The following is a 13,961-nucleotide window of genomic DNA, read 5'->3' as shown; positions in this document are numbered from 1 at the left end:
GGAGGACAAGGGTGGGCACAGAGTGGGGGCACCAGCTGAGGCCAGGCCACTGTCAGGGAGGAAGGTGGCATCCCTTCATCACGTGGGTGGGGCAGCTCACCGCAGCCGGGATCTTCAGTGCCTTTTGAGAAGGTCAGGTGGGGTCTGAAGGTCTGCTGCTTATCCCCCCCTCCATTGCCACTGTTTTCTTGGTTCTTTTTTGCCATCACCGTCCAGTAGCCGAATAGGTGGAAGATGGCCCCTGGACGTTTCTATGCCCTCGTCCTCTTGTGTTCTCCGTATCCTTTTTCTTAGCCCCCTTACCCCCCAGATCTCTGGGGTTTCTTTCTCATCCAAAAGTCAGCTGCACATTCACTTACCTTAGGGTCATTATAGGGTATCATTGTCTGAAGGGACTTGAGTGCCACACCCACAAGTGCGGGGCCCCGAGTAAGAGGGCTGCTCTGTGTATGTCACTCCTGCCCCTTCACTCAACCACTCACTGAGGCCTATCGTGTACCAGGCCCCTGGCCAAGCATCCAGGGCACAGAGGAGGATCCTCGGGGAGCCCACTGCCACCTTGGGGGACAACAGCCAGCAAGGGAGGGCTGGGCTGGGGGACTGCCCAGCTGGGGAAATGCATCCTTGAACCTTATTCAGGTGTGCAGATAAGGAGGAAAGTCCAGGCAGGGTGTGTGTGTTGTCGGGGAGTGGCCCAGAGCTTGCTGATAAAGAGGGAGCTTGGCCTCGGGGCTGCTTTGCCGATCTCCTCCTCATGGTTCGTGGGGAGGAACTCCAGAAGAAATAGTATAGTTCAAGGGTTAGACCCAGGTGATGCTTTCTAGCCTTGTAACCTTGGAGAAGCTAATGAACCTTTTATTTTCTTTTTTTAAAAGATTTATTTATTACTTATTTTATTTATTTTTGGCTGTGTCGGGTCTTAGCTGTGGCACGTGGGATCTTTCGTTGCAGCGTGCAGGCTTCTCTCTAGTTGTGGCGTTCGGGTTTTCTCTCTCAAGTTGTGGCGCGCGGGCTCTGTAGTTTGCAGCACGTGGGCTCTAGCTGAGAGAGCGCGGGCTTAGTTGCCCTGCAACATGTGAGATCTTAGTTCCCTGACTAGGGATCGAATGCTTGTCCCCTGCATTGTAAGGCAGATTCTTTACCACTGGACCACTGGAGAAGTCCCGCTAATGAACCTTTCTGAGCCTGTTTCATTATCTATAAAAGGGCATAATGGCATCTGTCTCCTGTGAGAGGTGTGAAAATGACAGTCTCACCTCTTCCATCCTTTAAATGGGGCCACAGACTTCACTACTCTAATGGTCCAGGCAGCTGTCTCTGACTTTTTTTTTTCCCACGCTGCACCGCACGGCATGCAGGATCTTAGTTCCCAGAGCAGGGATGGAACATGTGCCCCCTGCAGTGGAAGTGCAGAGACTTAACCACTGGACCGCCAGGGAAGTCCCTGTCTCTGACTTTTTTGATTGTGTGTCCTTCTCAGTAAAACTGTGGGGGGCACAATGTCCCAAACGTGTACAAATATTCCTCACTATCAGAATCTGTCTGGCTCCTGAGTTTGAATGGCAAGAATCCAATGCCAAGTTTGATTACTGAGGCCATTATTGAAATACGTTTGGTTCCTGAGTTTGGGGTATGAAAGAGATCACAGAATCTATTAGAACAGAATCTATTCAGTTCCTAAGTCAGATCTCAAGGTGTACCTGTTTGTTTATTTATTTACAAATTATATACGTGTACTCTATATTAAACATATGCAAAGTAGAAGTTTCCAAAAAATGAGCCAAAAAATTTTTTTTAATTAATTTATTTTATTTATTTATTTTTGGCTGCATTGGGTCTTCGTTGCTGCATGCAGGCTGTCTCTAGTTGCGGTGAGCGGGGGCTACTCTTGGTTGTAGTGTGCGGGCTTCTCAATGCGGTGGCTTCTCTTGTTGCGGAGCACGGGCTGCAGGCATGCGGGCTCAGTAGTTGTGGCTCATGGGCTCTAGAGCGCAGGCTCAGTAGTTGTGGCACACGGGCTTAGTTGCTCCGCTGCATGTGGGATCTTCCCGGACCAGGGCTCGAACCTGTGTCCCCTTCATTGGCAGGTGGATTCTTAACCACTGTGCCACCAGGGAAGCCCAAGAGAGTCAAAATTTAAATGGAAAGAAATGCTAATATTTTCTTTCTGCACCCCACTTTGTCATTTTGCGTTTCCCCTGGGGTGCCTTACCCCTCTTGGAAGATTTCTAGGCTGAAATGAGGGGTTTTGAGGGGTAAGGACGCATCCAGAGTGGTTAATCCCAGAGGGTCTGAGGAAACCTAGTCATAGAAGCCGTTGGTTACCAACACACTTCACTGTGCCTCTGTGCCACCCTCACCCTGTGCTGGGCCTGAGGTGTCAAGGAGGAGACACAACATCTGCCTGAAGGGAGTTGGTGATGTCTCTTCATCTTTTTCTATTGCTCTTAACAGGTTACACCGGAAGAAAACTGTTTCTCTTTTTTAAAACTTTATTTATTTTTTAATTGAAGTATAGTTGATTTACAATGTTGTGTTAGTTTCAGATGTACAGCAAAGTGATTCCGTTTTATATATATATATATATATATATATATACACACACACACACACACATAAATTCTTTTTCAGATTCTTTTCGCATATAGGTTATTACAAAATATTGAGTACAGTTCCCTGTGCTATACAGCAGGTTCTTGTTGTTTATTTTACATACAGTAGTGTGTATATGTTAGCCCCAAACTCCTAATTTATCCCTCCCTCCCACCTTTCCCTTTTGGTAACCATAAATTTGTTTTCTGTGTCTGTGGGTCTGTTTCTGTTTTGTAAATAAGTTCATTTGTATCATTTTTTTTAGATTCCACATGTAAGTGATATCATACGATATTTGTCTTTCTCTGTCTGACTTACTTCACTTAGTATGATAATCTCTAGGTCCATCCATTGTCTATATATACATATATATATATATATATATATATATATATATATACACACACACACCACATCTTCTTTATCCATTCATCTGTTGATGGGCATTTAGGTTGCTTCCATGTCTTGGCTATTGTAAATAGTGCAGCAATGAACACTGGGGTGCATGTATCTTTTCGAATTATGGTTTTCTCTGGATATATGCCCAAGAGTGGGATTGCAAGATCATATGGTAACTCTATTTTTAGTTTTTTCAGGAACCTCCATACTGTTTTCCGTAGTGGCTGCGCCAATTTACATTCCCACCAACAGCGTAGGAGGGTTCCCTTTAAGAAAATGGTTTCTTAAACTCTAAAAAGAACTTCCTTGAAAAACTGTCTGTGCCTGGTGCCTTTTTTTTTTCCCGGTGGTAAACTACACATGACATAAAATTTACCATGTTAACGATTTTTAACTGTACAATTCAATGCCATTAAGTACAATGTTGCACAACCGTCACATCATCCACCTCCAGTACTTTTTCATCTTCCAAACAGAAACTCTACCCATTAGACAATAACTTCCCATTCTCCCCCCACCCCACAGCCCTTGATAACTACTGTTCTATTTTCTATCTCTATGAGTTTAACTACTCTACGTATCTTATATGAGTGGAAGCTAACACTATTTTTCCTTTTGCGTCTGACTTCTTTCACTTAGCATCACAGGTTGTAGCATGTGTCAGAATTTCCTTCCTTTTTAAGACTGAATGATACTCCGTTGTATGTATGGCCACATTTTGTTTATCCATTCGTCTGTCAGTGGACACTTGCGTTGTTTTCATCTTTTGGCTATTGTCAATAATGATGCTATGAACACAGGGGTACAAAGACCTGTTCGAATCCCTGCTTTCAATTCCCGGTGCCTTTTACAGAGAGGATTCTTTGACAAGTTTTCCCGTGGTTCTGGGTCCAGTGATCACAGTTTTGTAAATTACAGCATGCCGTGAGGCTGGTCACAGTTGTATATGGGAGCACAAGACGTTATGAGGGTGCAGGAAGGCAGACGAAGGGACAGTGGGGGGTATGGGCGCTTGGTGGCTGACTCAGGATTCCCCAGGCCGACGGTGTGGGGAGGGCGAAGCTCGGAGGGTGGCTGGAAGGTGGTGCCTCTACGCAGGGCACGTGAATCGACCTGGCTGAAGAGTGGGGAGAGCGGGGCAGGGACCAGGCCATGGAGGGTGTCGTCGACCCTTCGAAGAACCCGGGTTTCTCCTGGATGGAAGAGAAAGCTAGGAAGATTCTTGGATAAGCTTGGGAGGGGGACCTAGGTAAGACTGTTCCACCCCAAGGTCAGGCTCAACTGCATGTGCCTCCCTGAACCAGGGGAGGCCGGGTGGAGGGGAGGCCTCTGCCCCACAGTAGGTTTCTCCCTTCTTGGTGTCTGCCGGCCTCTTGCCCACCCACGGGGCCTGGTCTCCTTTCTGGTCTCTCCAACCGCCTTGAGAAGACATTCTCCGGCTGCTTGATCTCTTCACGCATTTGACATTTCAGTCTTGCCTCAGTCCCCTTCCCCAACAAGCATCCTGGATGTGATTCTGTCTCTGCAGACACTTGTGCACGCACACTCACTGTGCACTTGCACACAACAGCACCACGCGCACACGTGTGTGCGCACACTCACGACACCCCTCACTCCTACATGCACACGTGCACACACACACACACTCACACATAAACACACTCTCTCATATGCGTGCACACATGACCGCAACACTCACACACACACAGTCTCCCCTCTCCCACTTCCTCCCATCTCTCTTGTTTCCAGACTTCTGGGGGGGTGAGGGGGCAGAACCAACATTTACTGAGAAACCACGGGGTGTCAGTCACTGGGTTTGGCTCTTCCCATGTCTCCTCACGACGGTCTTCCTGGGTTGTTACCATCCCCGCGTCGTACAGGTGCACGAACACCTGGGGAGCTGACGGTCCCCCAGGAGCTGCCGGATCCGAACTCTGCAGACCCCCGCGGCACTTTTCACGGCCAGCTCAGGGATTTTCCCTGTCATAGACTCACCTCGTCAAGTTGACCCCAGGGTCAGAGCCATGTTCTCTCCTCTTGTGTCTCCTACGTGGGCTGAAACTCTGAAGATGCTCAATAAATTCTCTTAGGACTTCTCTGGTGGTGCAGTGGTTAAGAATCCGCCTTGCCACTGCAGGGGACGCGGGTTCGAGCCGTGGTCCGGGAAGATCCCACATGCCGCAGAGCAACTAAGGCCGTGCGCCACAACTACTGAAGCCTGCGCTCTAGAGCCCTCGAGCCACAACTACTGAAGCCTGCGCGCCTAGAGCCCGTGCTCCGCAACAAGAGAAGCCACTGCAGCGAGAAGCCCACGCACCGCAACGAAGAGTAGCCCCCACTTGCCGCAACTAGAGAAAGCCCACATGAAGCAACGAAGACCCAACGTGGCCAAAAACAAACAAACAAACAAACAAATTCTCTTAAATCGATGATTCTGAATTCTGATGTCAAGGGGTGGTCTCAGGAGCCTCAGCTGTGTCCTTGTGCTGTCCCCACTGCCTGGAATGTCCCCCCATCCCACTCTCAGACTCCCTTTCAGGGCCCGGCCCTGGGGCCATCGTCGGGAGACGCCCGTCCCTATCCTTGTCCTCCACGTTTGCGTCGTTCGGTTTGGGCCTCACCTCCCCATGGGACTCTTTCATGCTAGTGGTTTGTTTATTCATCTGTCTCCCCCATGGGACAAGGAGCTCCCTGGGGACAGAGCTGTCTCGGATTCACCTTTGGGAGCCCGGATGCTCCTGTGGACCACACAGAGCAGGCTCCTCGGGAACGTGCCTCAAGTGGGAGAACAAGGCAGGATCCCGAACCTTCTCTGAACATGCATGTGGTTCAGGTCCAGACGAAGGGGGCTTCTCCTGCCTGCTCTTGGGACGGCTTTGGTGGAGGCCTCCCTACAGGTGCCACTGCCTGAATCCCCCATCGCCCCAGGCATGCTGCCTTCAGATGCACCAGGTTGGGGAGGAGGCGGGCGTGGTGGGTGCCCTTGGCCATCCTCCTGGGCACTGAAGCCCCGAGTGGTCAGCTTACGAGCAGAGCCACCCAGTTTCTTCCTCTCTCCTTCATGCCTAGGGCAGCCGGCTTGGTTCACCTTGGGGACCTGGGTCCCGTTCCCTTCCAGCATGGACAAGGCAGTGGGTACAGATGCAAGAGTCCAAGGGACTTGGGATCAGCCCTTTCTCTGCCACCAGCCACCTCTCTGGGCCTCAGTTTCCCTCTCTACCACTGGAGGGGGTTTCCCTGACCCTTGGGCCCTCCCCAGCTGTGCCCTTCTTCGACTGTGAGATTCTGAGAGCAGAGGCGGGAAGGAGCGATGGCCCCTCTCTCCCCACCACCTCTCCCTGTCCCTCAGGGTCACCCCAAAGACGCCCCCTCCCCCGGCTCCCTGGAACTTCCCTGCAGCTGCAGGCCTGGTGAGACAATTGGGTGTTTTAGAGAAATACATTTTTGGGCTAATTTGCCATGCATAAGTGTTTCTCTTACCCTTTAAAGGCGGAGAACAAAGAGGCCTTTCTGCACCCGGGCAGGCTGCTGGGGAGGGGACCGCAGCTGTACCGGGCCGAGACCCTCCTCCCTCCCTCATCACTGCGAGCGCCCCGCCATGCCGCCCACCGCCCCCCAGGAGAGACAGCCTGGACTTTCCCAGCCTCCCCCAGCCCCCTGCCCCCACTGCCTCTGAGGCCCCTCTGGCCCTGCCCCTCCCCCGCCCCCACCCTCCCACCAGCTGCCCCAGGCGAGAGGGAAAGTGTGCTAGGGTGGGAGGATAGATGGGGAGGGGGCACGCGGGGAGAGAGCAGCTTTCCACGTGGCTTGCTGGCGTGGTGATGGCCTGGCGGGGTGTGTGTCAGAGTTCCTGCGGCTTATGCCCTATGGTTACAGGGTGCATGATGGTGTCCGTCATCGGGTGACTCGCCAGTGTGTAGGGGGACACGGCATCACTGCCTTTGTTCAGTCGTTCATTCGTTGGTTCATTCATTCAGCTAATCACTCTTGAGTCCCCACCACGGGCAGATCTCGGGTGCGCCTGTCCCAGAGGGATAGAGAGGCCCCGACGATTACACTGAAGCGCACTAACTTCACATGCTGCCTGGAGGAGGTGACACCTGTGGGAGGGGGCTTCGTGATCGCAGGTGCAGAGGCATGAAAATAGGTGTGTCGTCCTGCGTGGGGATGGGGCCCTCGTGCACTAGGGGGTCAGGAGCAGCCTCCTGTGCTGGTGGTGATGGTCCTAGAGCCGCGGGATTCTGCAGCACGCCCTCCCTGACCAGAGGTCACCATCTGCACCTTTGCTCAGGCTGTTCCTCCACCTGGAACCCCTTCCTCTCACTCCCCTCTGTTCTGAGCCCACACCTCTCCTCCTGGTCCCTGACCCTCCGCCATCAGGGCTGGCCCCTCAGCTGTCCCGGTCTGTCTCCCTGGCACACCCAGAGACAGCCTGAGAGCTGCCCTTTCCCTGTCTGCACCCTCCCCCATCTTCAGAAGCTCACGGAGGGCACGGCCTCGGGTGTCTTCCCAGCACCCAGCACAGGGGCCGTGCTCAGGAATGGAGCAAGGAGGGCTGGGCGGCCCTCTTCTGTACTTCTATCAGCAGCGCTGTTTCCTGAGCACTTACTGCACGCCAGACACCAGATGCAGGCACACCTGTCAATTCACTCAGCTGTGACAGCTACATAAGGTAGGCGCTGTGACCTGCCACGGCTCTACAGATGGGGAAACTGAGATACGGAGAGGTTAGGATTATGCTAAAGATCATCCTACTCCCAAGACAGGAGGCATCAGAGTCTGGGCTGTAGACCCTTACATCAGCATCGCCCAAGGGCCACCGCTCCCTGGAGCCTTCTGGGATGGACTGGCCCACACTGCGTTCTCCTTCCCACGTCCTGTGGTTTGCTCTGTTCGCTTCATCCCTGGGCCCTGACTCTGCCCCGTGTGCCTGTGAGAGACTGTGAGACGCTGCGTTGAGCTGCAGGGTGTCGCCCCACGAGAGCCGTGAGGGGCTTGGTGACTTAGACAAAGAGGCAGGGCCAGGGGGGGAGGCTTGGCTGCCTTAGGGGCAGGGATAGCCTTTGGTCCTTGGATTTCAGAACCAACAAGGGATTCAGAGTCCCTTCTAACAATCCCATCTGGTCCTCTCTTGCTCAACGTGCCCAATGGCACCACTCTGTGCTCCAAACGCCGGCGCAGGTTGACCGCTCTGTCGCTTCAGGACTCTGAGTGTGTGTGCGCACGCGCGCTCTCGGGAGGTGAGGAGAGGGCAGAGAGTGAGAGGGACACTGGCTCCACAGCCACCTGAGTGCTCTGTGCGGGCTGGGGAGGAAGGGGCTGGCATGTACCCCACCCCGCCAACACATGCACTCCCGGATGCACGCACCCTATGAAGGTCGGAGCAAAACAGGCAGAGAGCGGGATGTGGCTGTGGACCCCCGGGGGCTCCAGGGGAAGCCCGGCTGTGAGGGGCATGCAGCTCCGGGCCTGTCTGAACAGGGGCGCTGAAACTAGCCACAGGCCTCGCAAGTCCTGGCAGCTCCATCACGGCCCGCTGACTGGCGCTCCTGGATGCTGACTGCATGCCTGGCCTGTGGGCAGGGCCCGGGGTGGGTGCGCAAGGCCCCTGCCCTTTCAGAGAAACCCCTGGTCCGCAGGAAAAGAGCACCCAGGAGGATGGAGTCCAGGGGCCTGAGCCCGAGCCGTGTGTCGGCTGCAGGGTGTTTGCGGGGAGAGGCGAAGGCAGCAGAGGAAGGGGTGTCACCCACGGGGGAACTAGGGAAGGAAACTAGAAGGTGAGAGGCTGATGGGGGGCAGGAGGGCGATATACTCACAGACCCTTAGAACGTGAGAGGTGGGTCCTTGGAGATTACCTCGTTCAAGTCTAGTTCATACAGGGGGGAAACTGAGGCCCAGGGAGAAGAGGGACTTGCCCAAGACAGCGACAGACCCAATTCAACAAGCAGTTCCTAAGCCTGTGGGGCACCAGGCTGAGAGCTCAGCCTTAAATAAGGGCCTGTCATGCCTCAGTTGGCCGTGGTTCAGTGGAACACTGGACACACAGACAGATAAGCACTGCCCAGAGCCATGAGCGTGACCATCAAAGAATGTACAAGGCAGAGGGGTGAGGGGGTGATGGAAGACTATGATCTGGGCAAGACCTCTTGGCAGAGGTAACATCTGAGTTGGGCTTTGAAGGATGAAGAGGAGTTCAAAAGGCTGAACAGGGAATGAAGGGATTCGTTTCTAGGTAACCTGGGTGGTTTAAGTTGATTCTTGCTTTTGCCACCCCTGAAGGCAGCAACCAGTCTGTCCTCCGTTAACACCCCACTCCGCTAGAGACCACAAGCAGGCTGGGGGTGGCAGGAGGGGATTGGTGTGTTTCTGTCCTGAGGCAGGGGAATGGATTCAGCGTTTCCCAGAGCCCCAGGCTCTGACAGAGTAAGGAGGACTTCAAGAAGCAGAGATGAGGGAAGGGCATTCCAAAAGAAGGGAACAACATAAGCAAATGCCTCTTCAGCGAGGATCATCTGTTTCTCTGTAGCTGGAGCACAGGGGCAGGAAGGGAGCCGTCCAAGATACAACATGAAAGATCGGCTGATGCTGGCACTGGATGCCCTGTGGCAGGAAGGAGATCCCACGAGATTTAGCACAAGAGCAACTCCCCCAAGAGCCCAAGACTGGGCTGAGAGGACCCAGAAGCCTCCAGGGAAGCCAGGAGGTGGGACTCCTGGACGGTGGTGTGCTGGTAAGTGCTTAAGAACCAGCTCGGTCAGGGAGGGGGTGGCCATAGAGGGGTGAATTGCCAGTGTTCACACTGTAAAAACTCCCACCGGGGCCGACTTCAAGCTTCCAAGGTGACATCAACAGGCTTGGAAAATTCCAGAAGATTTAGCAATTGGCTCTCACGAGCTGGTAGGGGCTGACGCCAGCACACTACTGCACCCTGAGTTTTAAGCTGCAGTTCCAGTGCTCAGCCCTCCTTCTCTCCTGGTTCACTCCCAAGGTGACCATAAGGAGCCCAAGGATGGAGAAGTACAGAAAGGGACCACGCCGTGGTTTGTCCAAGCTCAGGGGCTCCGCCACAGTCTGACACCCCAGGCCCTGTGGGTCTGAGCCTTAGCTCAGCTGCTCACATGCTGGGTGACTCAGGCCAACCCCTCCCTCCTCTGTGCTGACTCACTTTTGCAGGATCACTCCTGGGATGAGAAGATGGCACAGTGGGGAAGAGGGGATGGGGCAGGATTGGGCTGTGAAGGCCATGGGAGCAGGGGCAACGGTTCCCTGGGGATAGGGGACAGGCCCACCCCCAACCCCTCTACCCCCAGCTCATTTTCCTGACAAATCCATCAGATCACCAGTAGGGGTTGGCACAGGTGAGGTCCTGTGAAGTTAGGGGCTTGGGAAGGAGGGTGGGGAGCAGGGTAGGAGGCCCTGGGCGAGAGGTATGAAGGTGGGCTTACAGAACAACACCTCAAACCCTGACAATGGAAGGGTGGGCTCCTGGGCCTTGATACATGTTGGTGCCTCTGCCTGATGCCGCCCCGTCCCTTTCTGTCACTTGGAAAACCACTCACCCATCAGGCCTCAGCTCCGGAACACCTCTACCAAGAAGCAGAGCTTAAGAGCACGAGTCTGGGCATCATCAGACCTGTGAGGCCCTGGACCATCTGCTTAGTTTTCTCAACCTCACCTGTAAAATGGGGACAACGAGGCTAGTACCTTGTAGGATGGTTGCAAGGGTTACATGAGATGCACCTGGCACAGGGGCCCCACTTCTGATAACCGTGATATTATTATTCCTTGTTACTCCCCCTTCCCCCATGCCCTCTGCATCCCCACGTTGCCTCGTGGATACTCCTTCGATCAGGTTGCAATTATGGCCATGTCTGTCTCTTCCAGGGGACACCGAACCCCTGAAGGTGGGGACTGGGTCTGATTTGCCTCCGGGACTAACCCTGGCCAGGTCCCCGGCCTTGGCCGTGACATCGACCCATGCAGTGTCCCGGCCAAGTGGCTGCTCCTCCCGGAGCCTCCGTTTCCTCACCTGTGACCTGGATGATCTCTGAGGTTGCGTCCAGCCCCAAGTGCTGTGAGTCTATGTCCCAAACCCAAGTCACCACCCTGCCCCCACACCAGCCCCCACCCCGCTTCCCCGCCCCATCAATGGCTCCACTGTTCTCCAGCGACCCCGGCGTGAAACTTCAGAGTCATTTTCGACTCATCCGCCCCCTTCATCCCCCCGCAGCTAATCAGCAGCCACGACAGCTTTTCCTTCAAAACGCTGCTCACATCCGTTGTCCCTCCCTGGTAGTCGAGTCCCCTCCGTCTGAAGTCTGGATGATTTCGTCCGCTTTCTAACGGGCCAGTGTCCCCTCACCTTCCATCACACCCAGCAGAGCTCTGGAAATGCCACAAGTGCGCTCCTCCTAGGAACGCACCCCTGTGAGCCGGCATGGGATGAGCTGCCCTGACTGTCAGCGAGGGCCCGGGGGAGGCTGGGGTCTCGGTCTTGGGGGTAGAGGGAGCCCCGGGTGGAGTCTGGGGGTGCACATAGTAAACGCCGACCCTTCCCCGTCATGTCCCGAGTGGGTCACCTCCCGAGACAGCCCTCCTGGTGCGCACACGCATGTCCACGCACACGTTGGTTCAGTCACACCTGTTGACTCTGCTCTTCGTTACGCGTAGTGCTGAGCGTGTGCAGGGGCTCCAGGATGGTTAAGACGTGGGCTTCGCAGAGGAGGGGCCGTTCAGCTGGGTCTTGGAGGACGGGGCGTAGTTCGGCTGAGCAACAATGCTTCCCGTGGGGCAGGCAGCCTGTCCATGGCGTGCGTAGAGGGGCTGGAAGGCACTTGGCATGGCCAGTGCTGAGAGGGACCGGGTGGGCCAGGGACGGGCTCCCCGCTGCTCAGGGGTGAGCAACGGCAGGGACCCCTTATCGCCATCTGGAATTCATGTCCCCTGAGCGGAGCTGACTCCCCCAGCCACGGAGGCAACTCCTCTGTAAAAAAAATCAAAGTGACAGTCTGTGGGCCTGACACTTGACAGTTTATACAATGCTGTCCTTCCCTAGGCCCTTGTCTTTCTTTCCCGTGAGGTGGGACTGGACAGGGCTTGTTGCTTGCATTTTACAGATGAGGAAGCTGAGGCCCACAGAGGGGTAGGAGCTTGCCCAGGGTGACCAGCTGGTCTTGGGCAGAGTCAGGCCTGGAAGCTCCCTGGTCCTGGATCCCAGAGTCTAGAGGTCACTGGGAAGGGAGGGGGCTCAAGCCTGGTGCCCCAGGTCCTCCTGGGGAGGGGCAGCCTCTGTGGGACTAGATGGGCCGATAGGTCCAGCTGCTGGGAGCCCCGGACCGAGGATCGTGCCCACTGGGTCTCGCCAGGGCAAACCATGCTGGTCTGGCTCAGCCTCTGCCACGGAGCCCCCTTCTGGGGTGCGCTGGGGGCAGGGGTCTGGCCCGAGGAAGCGGGAGGGACTGGGTGGCGGATTTGTGTTTCCACTTGATTTCCTCAGTTGTTTTCCAAGAGCGGTGGCAGGATCCCCAGGGGCGGGGTGGAGGCGGGGAGGCCACCGGAAGGCACCACGGCCCTGCTGCCCGCCCCCCACGTGACTCCCCTGACTGACGACAGTACCGCGTGGAAGCGCCTCGAGGCTTCCGTCCTGGCGAGGGTGTGACGTGGGCCAGGGCACTGGGCCCGCGCTTGGTGACTTCCCGCGTGACCCGCAGCATCTCCAGTGCTCTTTCCACTGGGCCCAAACCTTAGACTGTGAGTGCCTGCGACAGCCACCTGACCCCGCTTGCAGCAGAACCCCATAGCCGGGCACCCAGGACCCCAGTTCTCCCAGTTCCCCTCCGACCTCTCCAGCTGCCCCTCTCAGCTCCATGGCCAGTTCCCCCTCCTCCAGCTGCCTTGCCACGGGCCATCGGTCCCCGACTGCCCCAGCCGGGCCACCCTGGGCTCACGTCCCCACTGGTTGTCTTCCCTGCCTTCCGGGGCTGCCCTCGCTCCGGTCCGGTCCCTGGCCTCAGGCCTGGCCTCTCCCCTTTCACTCCCCGCTGCGTCCTGGGCCTATTTGCACCTTCTCAGACTGGTGGCGAGGGGTGGGGTCAGCTGCTCCTGGCTTCAGGATCCGCTCCGCCACCTCCTGGCTGAGTGGCAACAGTTGAATTGCAGCCCTTCTCTGTGCTTCCGTGCTGGATCTAAGGAGACAGAGGTGCTTGGCACAGGGCGGGGTGGGGGAGGTAACGCAAGAGTTCAAAGGAGCCAGGCTTCTCCCAGCGTTAGAATCCCAGCTCTGACACCAGCTGTGCACCCCTCAGCAATGATGATGACAGCTCCCTGAGCCTCAGTTTCCTCCTCTGTAAAATGGGTATAATAATAGTTCCTTCCCATTGGGACGGAATGAACTACTCCCACAGGCGGGATTCTCAACCTGGCTAGGGAAGGCTTCCTAGAGGGAGTTGTGCCCTACAGCTCTGAACAGTGGGTCAGAATCAGCCAGAGACAAGGGGGGTGGGTGCTCCACAGGGAGGGCAGGGCTTGAGCAGAGGCTGGACATGGAAACCGGGAGCTTTAAGCCCGACGCTGGAAGGGGTGGAGGTGAGACTCGGAGCTCTGGCCTAGGAGGGGCTGGGGCTACCCAGGATCCCACCCCAGCCTCCCCACCCCACCTTGCCAGCCAGGGCGCAGCCCTCACCTTTGCTGCTCTCCCAGCTGGCTCCCTGCTCCATGCCTTTATTATGCTGGTCCTTCCACAAGCCCTCCGGTGCCTCCGGGCCTATGCAAACCCTACCCATCCCCCATGATATGTACAACTACACCTTGCTTCCTCCAGGAAGCCTCTGGGCCCCCTGCCATGGCCGTGCCCCTCTCCCTCCCCCACTCCCTCTCTCTCCTGCTCCTGTTTTCTCTCACTCCTCTGCAGCCCTGCCTGTTGCACAAATCCACCGTGTTGACCATCTTGTAAGTGGTGCACAGGCCTGGAG

The 13,961-nt window shown here is 55.7% G+C and overlaps 1 long non-coding RNA gene across 1 annotated transcript in view; it reads left to right on the top strand.

Annotated features, from left to right (window-relative positions):
* The window catches only part of LOC141275812 (uncharacterized), a 40,158-nt gene extending 27,658 nt beyond the window's left edge, over positions 1 to 12,500 (top strand). Inside the window, exons 2-3 of the long non-coding RNA XR_012324184.1 lie at positions 9,518 to 9,721; positions 10,876 to 12,500. This is a non-coding gene — a long non-coding RNA (uncharacterized lncRNA). The remainder of the gene's footprint in view (positions 1 to 9,517; positions 9,722 to 10,875) is intronic.
* Positions 12,501 to 13,961: the final 1,461 nt, after the last annotated feature.

Source organism: Tursiops truncatus, chromosome 11, assembly GCF_011762595.2.
Source record: "Tursiops truncatus isolate mTurTru1 chromosome 11, mTurTru1.mat.Y, whole genome shotgun sequence".
Lineage (NCBI taxonomy): Eukaryota > Metazoa > Chordata > Mammalia > Artiodactyla > Delphinidae > Tursiops > Tursiops truncatus.
This window is presented reverse-complemented; position numbering and strand designations above follow the sequence as displayed.